This window comes from Hylobates moloch, unplaced genomic scaffold (assembly GCF_009828535.3).
Source record: "Hylobates moloch isolate HMO894 unplaced genomic scaffold, HMol_V3 SCAFFOLD_2, whole genome shotgun sequence".
Classification (NCBI taxonomy): domain Eukaryota; kingdom Metazoa; phylum Chordata; class Mammalia; order Primates; family Hylobatidae; genus Hylobates; species Hylobates moloch.
The window spans coordinates 12,453,104-12,467,740 of NW_026652277.1; the positions used below are offsets into that span (position 1 = coordinate 12,453,104).

At 43.5% G+C, this 14,637-nt stretch overlaps 1 protein-coding gene across 1 annotated transcript in view; it reads left to right on the top strand.

The window, feature by feature from the left end:
- The window catches only part of FRMD4A (FERM domain containing 4A), a 692,562-nt gene that overhangs the window by 47,778 nt on the left and 630,147 nt on the right, over positions 1-14,637 (top strand). The window lies entirely within an intron of this gene.

Consider the following 14,637-nt stretch of genomic DNA (forward strand, 5'->3'; position numbering starts at 1 on the left):
AAGCATTTGCAATTCCTTTTCTCAGCCAGCCAAACACAAATCCATTTACAGAGTCCAAGAAGAACAGGAGCTTAGATGAGAATGCCAATGCTTTGGAAATCAGAATAAGTAAGGGCAATTTCTAATCCTAAATTAGCACCATGATACATGAGGAGAATTCTAATGATCCACATGTTGCACTGCTGTGATATTTTGGGAACTCAGAATTTCTTTCATGGATCCACCATTTTGCATTTTATGGATCCACCATCCTGCGTTTTTGACTAAATGGGTAGCAGAAGAGTGTTTCCCAACTCTACCTGTTCAGCCCAAAACATCGTCATTAACGTTTGATTAGTTTACTGGACATTGAGACAAATTGAGAACATGATATATTGATTGCCAGTCAGCTGGCAGTGATCCTTGACTTCGCATCATGAGTTAAATTATTCAGCAGAAAAAGTGAAGGGGGAAGGAAGTCAACAAGGGAGTTAATATTTATTGAGCATATTCAGCCTTCAGCCATGCAATAAGTACTTAACACCTGGTATTTCATATAAACCTCACAACTTTGAGAGGTATTATTATACCCATTTTACAGATGGTCAGATGAGTTGACTCAATCACTTATAGTCTCACAGCATGTGGTAGAACCAAGGAACAGACCAGTGTCACTCTGAAGCTGCAGTGATGGGAGCAACAAGGGATATTAGGATTTTGCTTTCCACGTGCCTCCATGGGCAGGAGCTGTTTTGCTAGTGAAATCTTGTAAAACTCTATTTAGGTTGAAGAGAGAGCCTACCCCAATGCCTCCAGTGGTGCCCCCCTTGAACTTTGCTCCTCAAGCTCCTGTTTTTAACCTGCATCTTTTCTCTTGCCTATGAAATACAGGCTGATGCCTGTAGCCCCAGCTCAACTAGGAATCCTAGACAGGGCTTTGTAAAACAATAATTGGGCTCAGACCCAAGAATGTGAATATAGAAACTAGGAAAGGGGGGTTGGACGAGCCCTGCTTTGCTTGTCTGACCCTCACTCTTATCACGCTGGGAAGCGATGTCACTTACTCTAATATGAAAAGTCTAATGAGTGTTGAAGGACTTTGCAATACTTACACATTAAACCCTACTCTATACAATCGTAGATATTTAGATTATTACAAATTCAAAATCAGCATGTTGAAAGTGTTCCTTCATTAAATAAGCAAAGGCTGTATACCTTCTTCGTATCTGTGTTGGACCTGGGTATCAAATGTATCCTAGGGTGTGGTTCCCTGCAATTTTGTAGTAGGACAGAGGAGAGGGCAGCTTCCTCCTCCTGTGGGCATAAGAGAAGACTTCCCAGAGGAAAAAGCATTTGAGTGGGACCTTGAAGGATGAATAGGACTTTTCCAGGAAGGGAAGACAAGAATGAGGACTGGAGCTATATTACAACCATAGAAGCATATAGCATAAATAGTACACCAATGCATATAGTACCACACAAGTTTTACAGTCACTACACTTATATTTTATTGCTGAGAGATCCTTATTAATGTTTTTAGACTGCAACAATTTTTTGTTTGAGACGGAGTTTCCCTCTGTCACCCAGGCTGGGATGCAGTGGTGCAATCTCGGCTCACTGCAACCTCTGCTTCCTGGGTTCAAGTGATTCTCCTGCCTCAGCCTCCCGAATAGCTGAGACTACAGGTGTGTGCCACCACACCCAGCTAATTTTTTTAAATGTATTTTACATTACTTTGACCTCCTGACCTCGTGATCCATCTGCCTCGGCCTCCCAAAGTGCTGGCATTATAGGCATGAACCACTGCGCCCAGCCTCCTGCAACAATAGTTTAAACTGGGTTTTGTTGGTATAAATTTCAGTTACCACCATCACTATCTAAAAGTGTGACTTGGCATACTTCCATTAAGTACATGTTGGTAGAGTTTATTTGATGGTTATGGTCATTGTGACAATTTTGGCGACTGTAGGAGGGTGAACAGTATTAGCAATCTAATATTTCTTTAGTTCCTGCTATGTACCAGCCTCTGTGGAACTGATTACGTAAGTAATCATTTAAATTTTACAACCTGATACATTAAATATTTTTACCCATATTTTATAGTTGAGATAACTGAGAAGTAAAATAGGATAGTTGGACTGTTTGGGTGGAGACACCCACTCTTTACTTTCCAGCTATTTGTTTGACCATGAGCAAGTTACTTACCTCTTCAAGTATCAATTTCCTCATTAGCAAATTGAGAGTAATATTGGCACACTCCTCAAAGGCTTGTCCAATGATCAGTTGAGATGATCTATGTTTGACCCTTGGCCCAGGCCTGGCTCCGTTATAAATCTGAATGAAGGATAGGTATTTTTAATTATTATTATTCTCAGAGAGGTGGAGAAACTTGCCCATGACTGGGTATTTTAAAACCAGAGCTCAGATTCAATGACCCACAGGCAAACTTGCAAAAAAACAAAGTTGTTGAAATGACACATATTATAAACAAACAAGTGAAGGCCAACATTACACACTATCAAAGGAATCTTTGTAATTATGAGGTGGTGAGTAAATGGGTCTGAACACAGGAGAAAATAAATACTCCAGAACTGTGAATACCAATACACAGAGCCAATCCACAAATTTCCCCTTCTTGGATTTATTTTTCACAGTCTCTTTTATCTGAGTTTTATCTTTTTCATAGTCTGTTTTGTCTGGATTGTTTTCCTTGGTCTTTTTCATCTTTACCATGAATATAGGGATATAGAGGGTAAAATAATAAAATAAGCTTATAATTAGGTCTGTTATGTAGTTTCTTTTACATTTTGCTGTCTTTCCAGTGCTCAGGTTTTCAACCATTGCCAAGTTGAACACTGCTACTTAACAACCACAAAACTGGCAGAAGTCATTCAAATTCAAAACCATTTTAACCCTGGAAATCTTACTAAAGTTAGCTTCTACAAGGAATCCAAAGCCGAGGTTGGGTGATTTAGCTGAGAATTATGGTTGAAGGAGAAGCCTGTGAATGACATTTAGCAAGTGCTGTTTTCTGTTGACACTGTTGTTTGATAATCCCTTCAAATTTCTGAGTTTAAGCTTCAGGCTGATGCCTGGAACTCATAAGAGACACTGACCTCCCTTGAAGACATAGCTCTTAAATGTCCGGTGGCAATGTTATTTGGACTTTAGCTTTCACAATGCTTTCTGGAGGGATGCACTTTAATGATATGGCAAATCCTAGGAAACCACTTTTTCTGGTTGTAGCTAAGGCTTAAGTGGTGTCTCTTGACTCAATAATTTACGGAGAACATATCAGTCTATGTAATAAGGTGTCCCTCAGAGCAGTAGGCAGAAGGAAGAAGGTTGTTTATATAAATTTTTGCTTGGAGAACCCGGATTTTAAATTTTCACCACAGCTAAATGATCAATCAAATGGTGAACAAACTTGTACAGGTCCCTTTGTAGATGTGTTCTCATTAAACCTGTATCTACTATGACCTGGAGTCTGAGCTCCACTGATTTCTCAGTTTCCTTACATAGTTTATTTTGCTTTAAATCCTGGAAGGTCCCCTACACTTTTTCAGAGTGTGGTTGGCTCCCATTAGCCGTGAGGGTAATGAAAAGAATCCCCTTGGGAGCTTGTGACAGGGCTGTATTAGAATTTATTAGTTTCCCCATCCCTCCTACTTTTACTTAAGCTGCTGAGCTGTTGTTGCTTCCTCATGGCTAAAGCAAAGGCGATTACTCATTTTATTAGAGCACTTGCCTGGAGACTACTAAGCCTTCTGGAAGGATAGATGAACCACAATTGCTAGTTTATCTTGTGTGCAAGCAGGAGAGTTGACTTAGTAAACTGTGAAACTTCTTGGTCTGGATCAGAGCCTAAATCAAGCCCCAGTACCTTTAGGAGGGTCACTTGCTTGTCCCTAATGGATGTTGTTATGGTTTGGCTGTGTCTCCACCCAAATTTCATCTTGAATTGTAGCTCCCCTAATTCCCACACGTTGTGGGAGGGACCCAGTGGGAGATAATTGAATTTTGGGGGCAGTTTCCCCCATACTGTTCTCCTGATAGTGAATAAGTCTCATTAGATCCGATGGTTTTATAAGGAAAAACCCCTTTTGCTTGGTTCTCATTCTTTCTCTTGTCTGCTGCCACGTAAGACGTGCTTTTTACCTTCCACCATGATTATGAGGCCTCCCCCGCCATGTGGAACTGTGAGTCCATTAAACCTCTTTTACTTTATAAATCACCCAATCTCTGGGTATGTCTTTATCAGCAGTGTAAAAATGGAGTAATTCAGATATTTTCACACATGGTCCCTCTAATGTACAGATCAACTTGTTACTACACATCCCTGTGTGAGTTTATTATCCCACCTGCGTTGGAATCAAGTGGGAAAAGGTGATTTTAGCTCAGAAGGCAGACAGTTGCACTGCATATGGTTTATGACTAAGTTAAAATGGGGAGGTAATGTTTAATGGGTGCAGAGTTTCAGCTGGGAGAGAGGAAAAGGTTCTGGAGTTGGATGGTGGCAATGGTTGTACAACAGTGTGAATGTACTTAATGCCACTGAACTGCACACTTAAAATGGTTACAATGGTCAATTTTATGATGTGTATCTTTTACCACAGTTGTGTTAGTTTGCTAGGGCTGCCATAATAAAGTACCACAGACTAGCGGGCTTAAACAGTAGGAATTCATGTTCTCACAGTCCTGGAGGCTGCAAGTCTGAGATCAATGTTATCAGCAGGGTTGGTTTCTTCCAAGGCCTTGATCCTTGGCTTGCGGCAAAAACGGCAATTACTTTTGTGCCAGCCTAATAGATGGCTGTCTTCCCTGTGTCTTTATGTAGTCTTCCTGCTGTACCAGTCTGTGCCCTAATTTCTTCTTCTTAAAGCAAAACCAGGCTGGGTGTGGTGGCTCACGTCTGTAATCCCAGCACTTTGGGAGGCTGAGGCTGGCGGATCACCTGAGTTCAGGAGCTCGAGATCAGGCTGACCAACACGGAGAAACCCTGTTTCTATTAAAATACAAAATTAGCCGGGCATGGTGCTGTGCTCCTGTAATCTCAGCTACTCCGGAGGCTGAGGCAGGAGAATCACTTGAACCCAGGAGGCGGAGGTTGTGGTGAGCCAAGATCGTGCCATTGCATTCTAGCCTGGGCAACAAGAGTGAAATGCCATCTCAAAAAAAAAAAAAAAAAAAAGAAGAAGCGAAACCAGTCAGATTGGATCAGGGCTCACCTATATGACCCCATTTTAATTTCGTCTTTTAAAGGCCTTATCTTTACACACAGCCACATTGTGAGTACAGGGGCTGGGGCTTCAATGTATAGATAGTGAGAGAACACCATTGAGCCTGTAACAACAACAATAACAATAGAGAAGATCGGACTTGGTTATCAGAGGGAGCCTAAAACGTCAAACTTTTCACTCAGGTTCTTAAAGGAAACACAAGAGTTTCCTGCAAGCTTTTTAGAAATCCAAGTACCTAGGAACTTTTAGAATCTCCATACAAAGACCAAGGTATTTTCAAATACCTCTCTGAGAGCAAAGTCTGGTAAGATAGAAGGACAGAATCCAGTCCCTTTTATAGCTAAATCTAGAGCTATCTGTCATTGGAATCTGAGAATGATAATAGTATTTAATTTTTAAAAATTGACTTGTATGGAGGTAAATTATGTTGTTTCTACACATGAATCATTTACATGGTGATTTGCCCTTGGTGGGTCTAAGAGATAAAGAATTTTACAGTGTGAGCCAGAGACAGCTATAGTCCCAGCTAATCAGGAGGCTGAAGCAGGAGGATCTCTTGAGCTCAAGAGTTTTAGCCAGTCTGGGTAACATAGTGAGACTCTAAATAAAATAAATAAAATAAAATAAAATAAAATAAAATAAAATAAAATAAAAAGAATTTTCTGATATTGATGGCCAGCGTCAGAGTGGAATAAGACCAACCTGCAGGAAGGGGATCACCAAGATGCTTTCCCACCAAGCAAAGGTTCCAGGGCGGGGGGCTGTTCCCACTCTGCCCCCATCCACTTTGCTCCACCACCACATTACACTGTCCTCCTCTGCCAGTATCATCCTTAAAAAAATAAATGGTCAGTTCTGTGCTGGGTGAGTCACATTCCACTCAAGGTAGGTAAAGAGTTGCTCCTTACCCCAAGTCTTCATCAGTCATCACGTCCTGCAACATGGCAAAGTGGAAGGATGGAAACCGAAGTCAGGAGTCCTGGGTGAGTCTGCTCATTCTAACTATTGAACAGTCCCACCTCGCTGACCTCGGTTTATTCATTTGTAAAATGTGGGACCTGCGAAGACAGCAATAATGTGGAGTGGTTATGACCGTAGGCTTGAGTTAGAGAGACCCAGAAGACTTGTTATCTCGAATAAGTAACTTCGTTTGGACTTCCGTCTCTTTGAGATGCAGCAAATGATAGGCCCTTTCTCATGGAGTGGTGAGGCTTAAATGAGATCATGCACATTGACTCCACATAGAGTTAGGGCACATTGTTATTGACAACATCTCTCCAGGTTCCAACTTTCCCTTAATGTTCAGAACACTTCAAACTCCTGGTTCTATGATTCCAAATCACAATTAAGGGAATTTGATCTGATTAAAGGAGTAACTGTCTTTCTTGGAAGAAGTATAAAGAGAGAAAATTATAGTAGTAAATACAGACTCTTTGCCTGAGTTTTGTGAAAGTTGAAAAAATCCCACTTCCAGCTGGGCACGGTGGCTCATGCCTGTAATTGTAGCACTTTGGGAGGTCGAGGTGGGTGGATCACTTGAGGTCAGAAGTTTGAGACCAGCCTGGCCAACCTGGTTTCAACCTGGTGAAAACACATCTCTACTAAAAATTAAAAAAAAAAAAATTTGCCAACTGTGGTGGTGGGCACCTGTAATCCCAACTACTGGGGAGGCTGAGGCCGAGAATTGCATGAACCTGGGAGGCAGAGGTTGCAGTGAGCCAGGATCATGCCACTCTACTCCAGCCTGGGTGACAGAGCAAGACTCTGTCTCAAAAAATAAAAATAAAAAATAAAATAAAAATAAAAATCCCACTTCCTCAGGGGCATAGTTTACTTCGATAATAGGTTTGGGGTGAATCCACCTCTCACTTTCTAAATACCCACAGATCAAGGCCAGCAGGTTCACTGCAGTGGAATCCAACACAAGTGCTCAACATTCCCTGAAATGGCCCCAACCCTGTTAGATGCATTAGAGAAAAGAAATGCCCATACCTTCCCCAGGTGATGAAACAAGGAAAACAAAGCACTAAAGGGAAAGGGAGGCAGTTACAACCGTGCCACTGTGATTAGCTATAAGAAAGAAATCCATACATTTCTTCCCGATTACACAAAATTACAAGCAAAAAAGCAGAAAATAAAAAGATTGCCCTCTCATTCTCCTAGCTGCCGGTCTCCTTGTAACATTTGTCAGACAGGAAGAAATCGATGGCTTCATTAGGCCAGGCACAGAGCTTGGGAGATGTAAAGTGTGCACAGCCTGTTTCTCATGTTCAGCTGGAAAACGCATGTCCCCATTCAAATTCTGGGCTCAGGCAAGCGAGATTATTTTCCCCATCTTACCCGTAGAGGCACCTAACATGTGATGCTTCTTTGGGCTTTTGTTTCTGTTAAGAAAGTGCAGTCTGGCCCTATTTACTTATTTCAACAAAGGGTTGTAAGAACAAATGTTTCAAAGCTGCTTAGAGGAGTCGCTGAAAGGAAGCCTTCTGGGGATGTGGGGGAATTGTTGAATTTTCATGCTAAATTATGGTGACCTTTGATAAGTGTTTTCAAAATACTAACAAGAAATAAATCGCTGATGGCATTTCAAGCCATAGCCTGAGCCTGAGCCTCTGGAAACCTGGAGACAGTAGTGTGCTGAAGAAGTACAATCTTGATTTTGGAAACTATTTGTAAGTTAGGGGAACAAGAGTAGGGTGGAAAAAGGAAATTTAGAAATAAGTTATGCCCTCAGCTGTTATATCTTTGCAAATGCAGTTTCAAGGACAGGCTATTCCTAGGACTCAGTTACTGAGTGACCTGAGAACCAACATGGTAGAGCTCTCTCCAGGGAAGCCCCCGGTTTCAAACCCAGAAAGCCTCCCAACAGATTAGAAATGTAGAGCCCCAACCTGCCAAAGCAGTCCAAAGTGTTGGGAAAAGTGATAGACATTGTGTTGGGAGCTTGCTGGGCAGCTCAGGCCAGAAGTCAGTTGGGAAGAAGGCACTGGGGGAACTGAGCACCATTCAACCATTCAAAACATGGCAAGGCATGGCCGACTCCCTCATGCTGAATTTCAGCCGGCATATTTACAACCAACTATAGTGTGCATTAAAGGGCGCTCAGGCCATTGGGAGGACATGACCTTGAGAAGACAGAGATTGCCTCTGCTCCCCTCTCTCTGGGCCCTGCTGAGCTGGGCCTCCCTTCCCCAGCAGGCAAAGAACTTAAGAATCAGCACAGAGTGTCTTCAGTAGGCAACTCAGCATGAGGAGTGGAGAGGCTTGAAGGAAGATGAGGGAGGGGAAAATAACTGTGGGGAGGCGTTGCCTCCTGGTTCACTGTGGTGCTGCTTATATTCAGTCTCAAACCCTGACTTCTCTGTCTTGGTTTGTTCGGGCTGCTATAACAAAGTAAGTGCTAATACCATGAACTGGGTAGTTTAACAACAAGCAACTATTGCTCACAGTTCTGGAGGCTGGGAAGTCCAAGATCAAGGTACTGGTGGATTTGGAATCTGGGATTTGGAATCTGCTTTTTGGCTCATAGGTGGCACCTTCTCTCCACATTCTCATGGGTTGGAAGGGGTGAGGCAGCCCACTGGGGTCCCTTTTATAAGCACACTAATCCCATTCATAATAGTTCCACCCTCATAACCTAGTCACCTCCTAACCACCCCCCTTCCTAATACCTTCACCTTGCAGGTGAGGATTTCAACATGTAAATTTGCGGCGACACAATTACTCAGACCAGAGCCTCTTTCATCCTTTCTGGGGCTCAGATTCAGATTTGAACCTTTGTTCCTGTTACTGTGAGGGCTTCTTCTGAGAATCTCATGTGGTTAACATTCAGATCCCAGCCTGGGGCCAGGCACGGTGGCTCACGCCTATAATCCCAGCACTTTGGGAGGCTGAGGCAGAAGGATTGCTCAAATCCAGGAGTTTGAGACCAGCCTGGGCAAGATGGCAAAACTCCATCTCCACAAAATATACAAAAATTAGCTAGTTGTGGTGGTGGGCACCTGTAATCCCAGCTACTCAGGAGGCTGAGGTGGGAGGATCGCTTGAACCCAGGAGGCGGAGGTTGCAGTGAGCCAAGATTGCGCCACTGCACTCCAGCCTGGGAGGCAGAATGAGACCCTGTCTCAAATAAATATTTAAATAACAATAATAATAAAACCCCAGCCCGAGGTTTAGACCATGCCTGCAACATCGCCACAAATGTGAGTAGTGTGGGGCATAAAGAATAGAGGGGGGAAGATGGGAAGGTCAGGCTTCACACCATAGAGAAGCAAACAAACCAACAGAAGGACAATGAGGCCCTGGCTGGCTCTGGAGATGTGAGGTCCTCTCATCTGTTTCCTTCTGCCTGCGGGGCCCTGTGTAGGGGCTATCTCTTCTCACATCATTTTACCCAACTTTGGGCTTCCCTGGGCAGGAATGGAAGCCAGAGGCAGAGGGCCAAAGTGGCAAATTGTAGCTTAAAATGGGGACACGGAGTTCCTGAGCCAAAAGGTCACATGACTGGGGCCTTTTCATTAAGATATTCTCAAGGGAGCTTTCCCCCTGAATAGGTTTCCCAAGAGGCGCGAGTAAAGCAAAAGACGTGTGGTGAGGTTTGCGCCAAGTGGCTCTTGTGGCCCGTCTTGGGAGGCCACACAGAGGAAGTTGCCAAGCTGAGTCAAAGCTGTACCAGTTCATGCAGCTGGTCACATGTAGATTCTTTCCAACTGTTCCTCCACAGTTCTCATGAGCGCCCCAGTGCCCTTTCATGGCCAGTGTCACAGGCAGCGTCTGGCAGGCATGACAGTGAGGCAGGAATTTTAGAACGAAAAGGGTCCTTGCAGGTTGACTAATATAAAATACTGTCTTCCAGTGGGAAAAATCTATCTCCCAGAGGTCGTGTGATTTGACGAATGTCAAGCATCAGCAGGGCCAGGACCAGAGCCAGGTCTCTTGATTCACTCTGCCATTTCGTTTGTTGAAAAAGACACATCGGGGTGAGTGTATCGCAACCTTATCTTTCTTTTTAACCAAAATGTCCAGACACAACTTGTGTTTCCATAAGCACCCACATGGTTGGTGGCTATCTGGATATTTTAAGGCTAAGCACTAATGTCAGGCAGTGCAAAGAAAGGGAGAAAATACACCTGGCTGAGCAATACATTAACGATCATGTTTCTCAGACGTGGGAGAGGATCCTCCTCTTTTGTCCCTTCATTTTTCCAAACCTCCCTTCAGCATCCCTGGCTGAGGTTCAGCCTTTGTGTGTCCAGCCTTGGAGAAATATCAAGAGCCCTGGTTCAGTGAGAATCTTTGCCTGCAGCCACACTGGGGCAGCAGCTCTAACAGCTTTCCAGGAACTGGCTGGAACTCCTTCCTCCTGTCCCCAAGTTTCGAGATCGCCTATGGGCTTTTCCTTTCCTCAGAGCGAACCACACCTCTCTACTGGTGAAATGGCAGAGTGGATAAGAGTTGTGGGCCCTGGATCCACCACTGTGTGACGTGAGGTGAGTTACCTCACCTCTCCATTTCCTTAACTGTATCATGGATAGAAAGAGCTTAGAACTGGGGTCGTCCTCAAGAATGTTCATGGGGATCGTAATCTGCTAAGAGATAGGGCAGAAAGTTGTCATCAAGTTCTGCCATCCCTTACACGGGTGGCTGCCCCAGGCCTGAGCTGATGGCCAGTGACGGCCTGCCTGACACCTCTCTGACTGCGTTCAGGGCAGGACCCAGCCCTTCCTCCAGGTCTTGCTTCAAGGCACGTTCCTTGTCTGTACACAGCACCTCCCTTTGGGATTCTCTTTTTATTTTCCCCATGGAATTGAGCATTCTCCATAATTACTTTTTGGAGTTCATTTATCCCCCCACCGTCTCCCTCAGCATCCTCTTTCTCGCCAGTCTCCAACCTTCACAGGTCAGGGTTGATGTTTTCTTCTTCATGTAACAGATTGTTCTATAAGAGATTCCAGCACAGTGCCTTGCACTCGTAAGTGCTCAAAAGTGTTTGTTGAATGACTAAATAAATCTCAACTTCTCTATGAGACAGCCTGACTCTCAATATCCATCAATTTTTTCGAAGGACCCAAAGTCCTCCTCTCCACTCTTCCTGGAGGGCCTGGAGCCCCATTGCAAACAAGAACCCTGGAGACTCCATTGACCACCTAGAACCTTGAGCCATAGGTGTGTGGAGATTAGAGCTCATCATATCTCTGGCCATGTCTGTGTCTAGTGTTTGAACCTAGAAGAGTCTATGAAGAGGTTATAATTAATTGCTATCTTAATCAAGGCTCTGTTCCAATCTGAAAAGATGAGCAGGGAAGACTGCTAATTTCATTCACTTAAAAAAAATCATCAGCTTACATGAGCTGACACATTAATATTACTAATTTTAATATTTCATTTGGAAAAATAATTTTTGCAATGTTGTAAGAAGTAAGTGTTATGAGTAGGAGATGAAAGTTGAATGTTTGAACATAGATCAACAGAATAAAGGGGCGTCCCTACCTTTCTTAATCTGGCCATGTAACTTCAAATCACCCAAGCTCTCTAAGGTGGCAGAATTGGTTATTTCATTGCCCCCTAAAAAGATATATTTTTTTTTTCTGAGGTGGGTTCTCACTTTGTCACCCAGGCTGGTGTGCAGTGGTGCAATCTTGGCTCACTGCAACCTCCACCTCCCAAGCTCAAGCAATCCTCCCACCTCAGCTTCCTGAGTAGCTGGGACCACAGGTATGCGCCACCATGCCTATGCCTATTTGTGTGTGTGTGTGTGTGTGTGTGTGTGCGCTGAGCTCACGCAATCCGTCTGCCTCAGGTTCCCAAAGTGCTGGGACTACAGGTGCGGGCCACCATGTCCAGCCAAGATATGTTTTTAAAAGGCAACAGGAAGATATTTCAAAGACCAAGATGTCTATTTGAGTAAAATATTCATAAATCAAATTGGTTCAAATACTAACCTCAAACGTATCTAAGAAAGTGAAATTCAAGCCCCATTGTGAAGTAAAAGATTGAAGCAAGTCAATATTCCTGACCACCTTCAAGGAAAGTCAGCCAGAGAAAGACAAATGATGTGGCTTCAAAATGTCACTCACTGAAATTGCCATGACTTTAATGGAATTTAGCTGCACTAGGTTGTTATGCTTCCTGTACAGCCTGCAGAACCATGAGCCAGTTAAACCTCTTTTCTTATAAATTCTTGAGAGAATTGGTCTTAGAGAGAGAAAGTGATCCTACCTTTAGGAAATTCTAGAGAAGCAAAATGTCAGGATGGTAATAGACGTGTTAAGATGGAGAGTGTCTTGGTCGGTTTAGCTTTTGCACTGTTTAGCCCTCACCCCATGACCATGTGCACCCCTGGACTACCTGGTCTCCTCTGGAGGCAGGTTAGGGTCATGTGATTCCTTCTGGCCAATGATTGTGGGGGAAAGTGACATGTGTCCCTTACTAGCTGAGGGCTTCAGAGCCAGCATGGCCATTCCATGTCTTTCCATCCAGCTTGGCAACTATGCTTTCCTGATGGCATAACTGCAAGCTGGGGTAAGTTTACCTGAGCTGCGTCAACCTTTACATGAGAAAAAAACCAAACCTTTATTTTATTAGATTGTTTTGAGATATCAGGATTTGTTCGTGCTGCTGCATGGCCTATCCTAACCTGATCAATATAGGTTTTTTTCTGATTTTCTTTGCCAGCGTGGCTGGGCAAAAGAACCAAAAAATTAATTATTAACTAAATTAAATTATTATAAAAATTAATTATAATGTACCGAGTAAGCTAATTATGAGGTAACAGCCATAAGAGTTCCACTGATAAGACTTCATAAATGCCGTGACATTGGCCACGCTGCAGTTTCTGAGAGCACTGCAAGTTTATTTCACTCCAGCTAAGTGCTTATGACGTGCATTTTTAAAAATGCAAATCATGCCTCAGGTCAGCAGAAAAATGCTTCCCTGCCTTCCCAGTGAGCTTTACGTTTTTATACATGCCGGTCATTAAATAAGAAAGATATTTAATGCAAAGTTATCCCAGAACCAGCATTGTAAAAAGATGAACAAACAAGAAGGCCATAATAGAACACAGCTAGACAGTGGGTCCTTAAATGACTTTTCACTCAACAGCATTTCTTTGTAACATTGATGAGAAAAAAAAAAGCTTCCTCGCGGAGGCCACTGTCTGTGTGGAGTGAGCCTACTCTCCCACCCGTCTGCAAGGGGTTTCTTCAGGTCCTCCTGTTTACCCACACATCCCAAAGATATGCATGTAAGGTTCGTGTCCCAGTGTGAGTGTGGGTTTGTATGTGAGTGCCATGTAAAGGAATAGCATCCTATCTAGGGCTGGGCCCTGCCTTGCACCCTGAGCTGCCGGGATGGGCTCCAGCCACCTGCAACCCTGACCTGGAATAATGGGGTAAATAATTTTATTTTTACTAACTTTTTAAAAAATGTATGTATAGTGATGTACTGTGGATATATGTCCCTGCCTGAATCTCACGTTGAAATGTGATCCCCAGTGTTGGAGGTGGAGACTGGTGGAAGGTGTTTGGATCATGGGGGCCATCCCCTTGGTGATAAGTGAGCCATCCCTCTGAGTTCATCTGAGATCTGGTTGTCTAAAAGCGTGTGGCACCGCCAATCTTGTCCCTGTGCCCACCATGTGTCACACTTGCTCTCCTTTGCCTTCTGCCGTGATTGGTAGCTTCCTGAGGCCTCCCCGGAAGCAGATGCCGCTGTTACACTTCCTGTACAGCCTGCAGAACCATGAGCCAATTAAATCTCTTTTTTATAAATTACCCAGTCTCAGGTGTATCTTTGCAGCAATTTAAGAGTGGCATAATGCATCTAGTTCACATGTATCTCAGTGTTTAGTATTAGCAGTGATTTGGTCTTTACTTGGAAGTTTGGTGATGTTTTTGTGACCTGAAATGTACCCCGGGAACGTCATTCTTATTTATATCAATTAGCCCATGGGAAAATCTTTCTGTTTTATGTTGTTTCACTTAAAGTCACAGTTTCCAAGAGCCTATTCACAATGTTAAGTGAGAATTTCCTGTGCTCTAGCAGTTGTCATAATAGTACCTATCACAAGCAGCTTTGAGAGTTGGCTGCATAAATGATTAATAGCAATAATGGATTCTCGGGGTTAATATGCAGCAGGCCGACTGATTTCTGCAGCTATGGTCAGCCTAACTCCAGATGGCTCTCTGCAGAGCGTGGGAGGAATTTCCCACTAAGAAGATGGATGGGTGAGGAATTTGGAAATCTCCAGATCATAGACCATGGTGGTAGATAGGATAACAGCCTCCCAAAGATGCCCTTGTCCTAATCCCCAGAACCGGTGAAGATATAACTTTATACTGCAAAAGAGACTGTTGAGTCAGGGTTTTCCAGAGAGACAGAACTGACATGATAACTATTTAGGGAGAGAGATGAGAAGGAA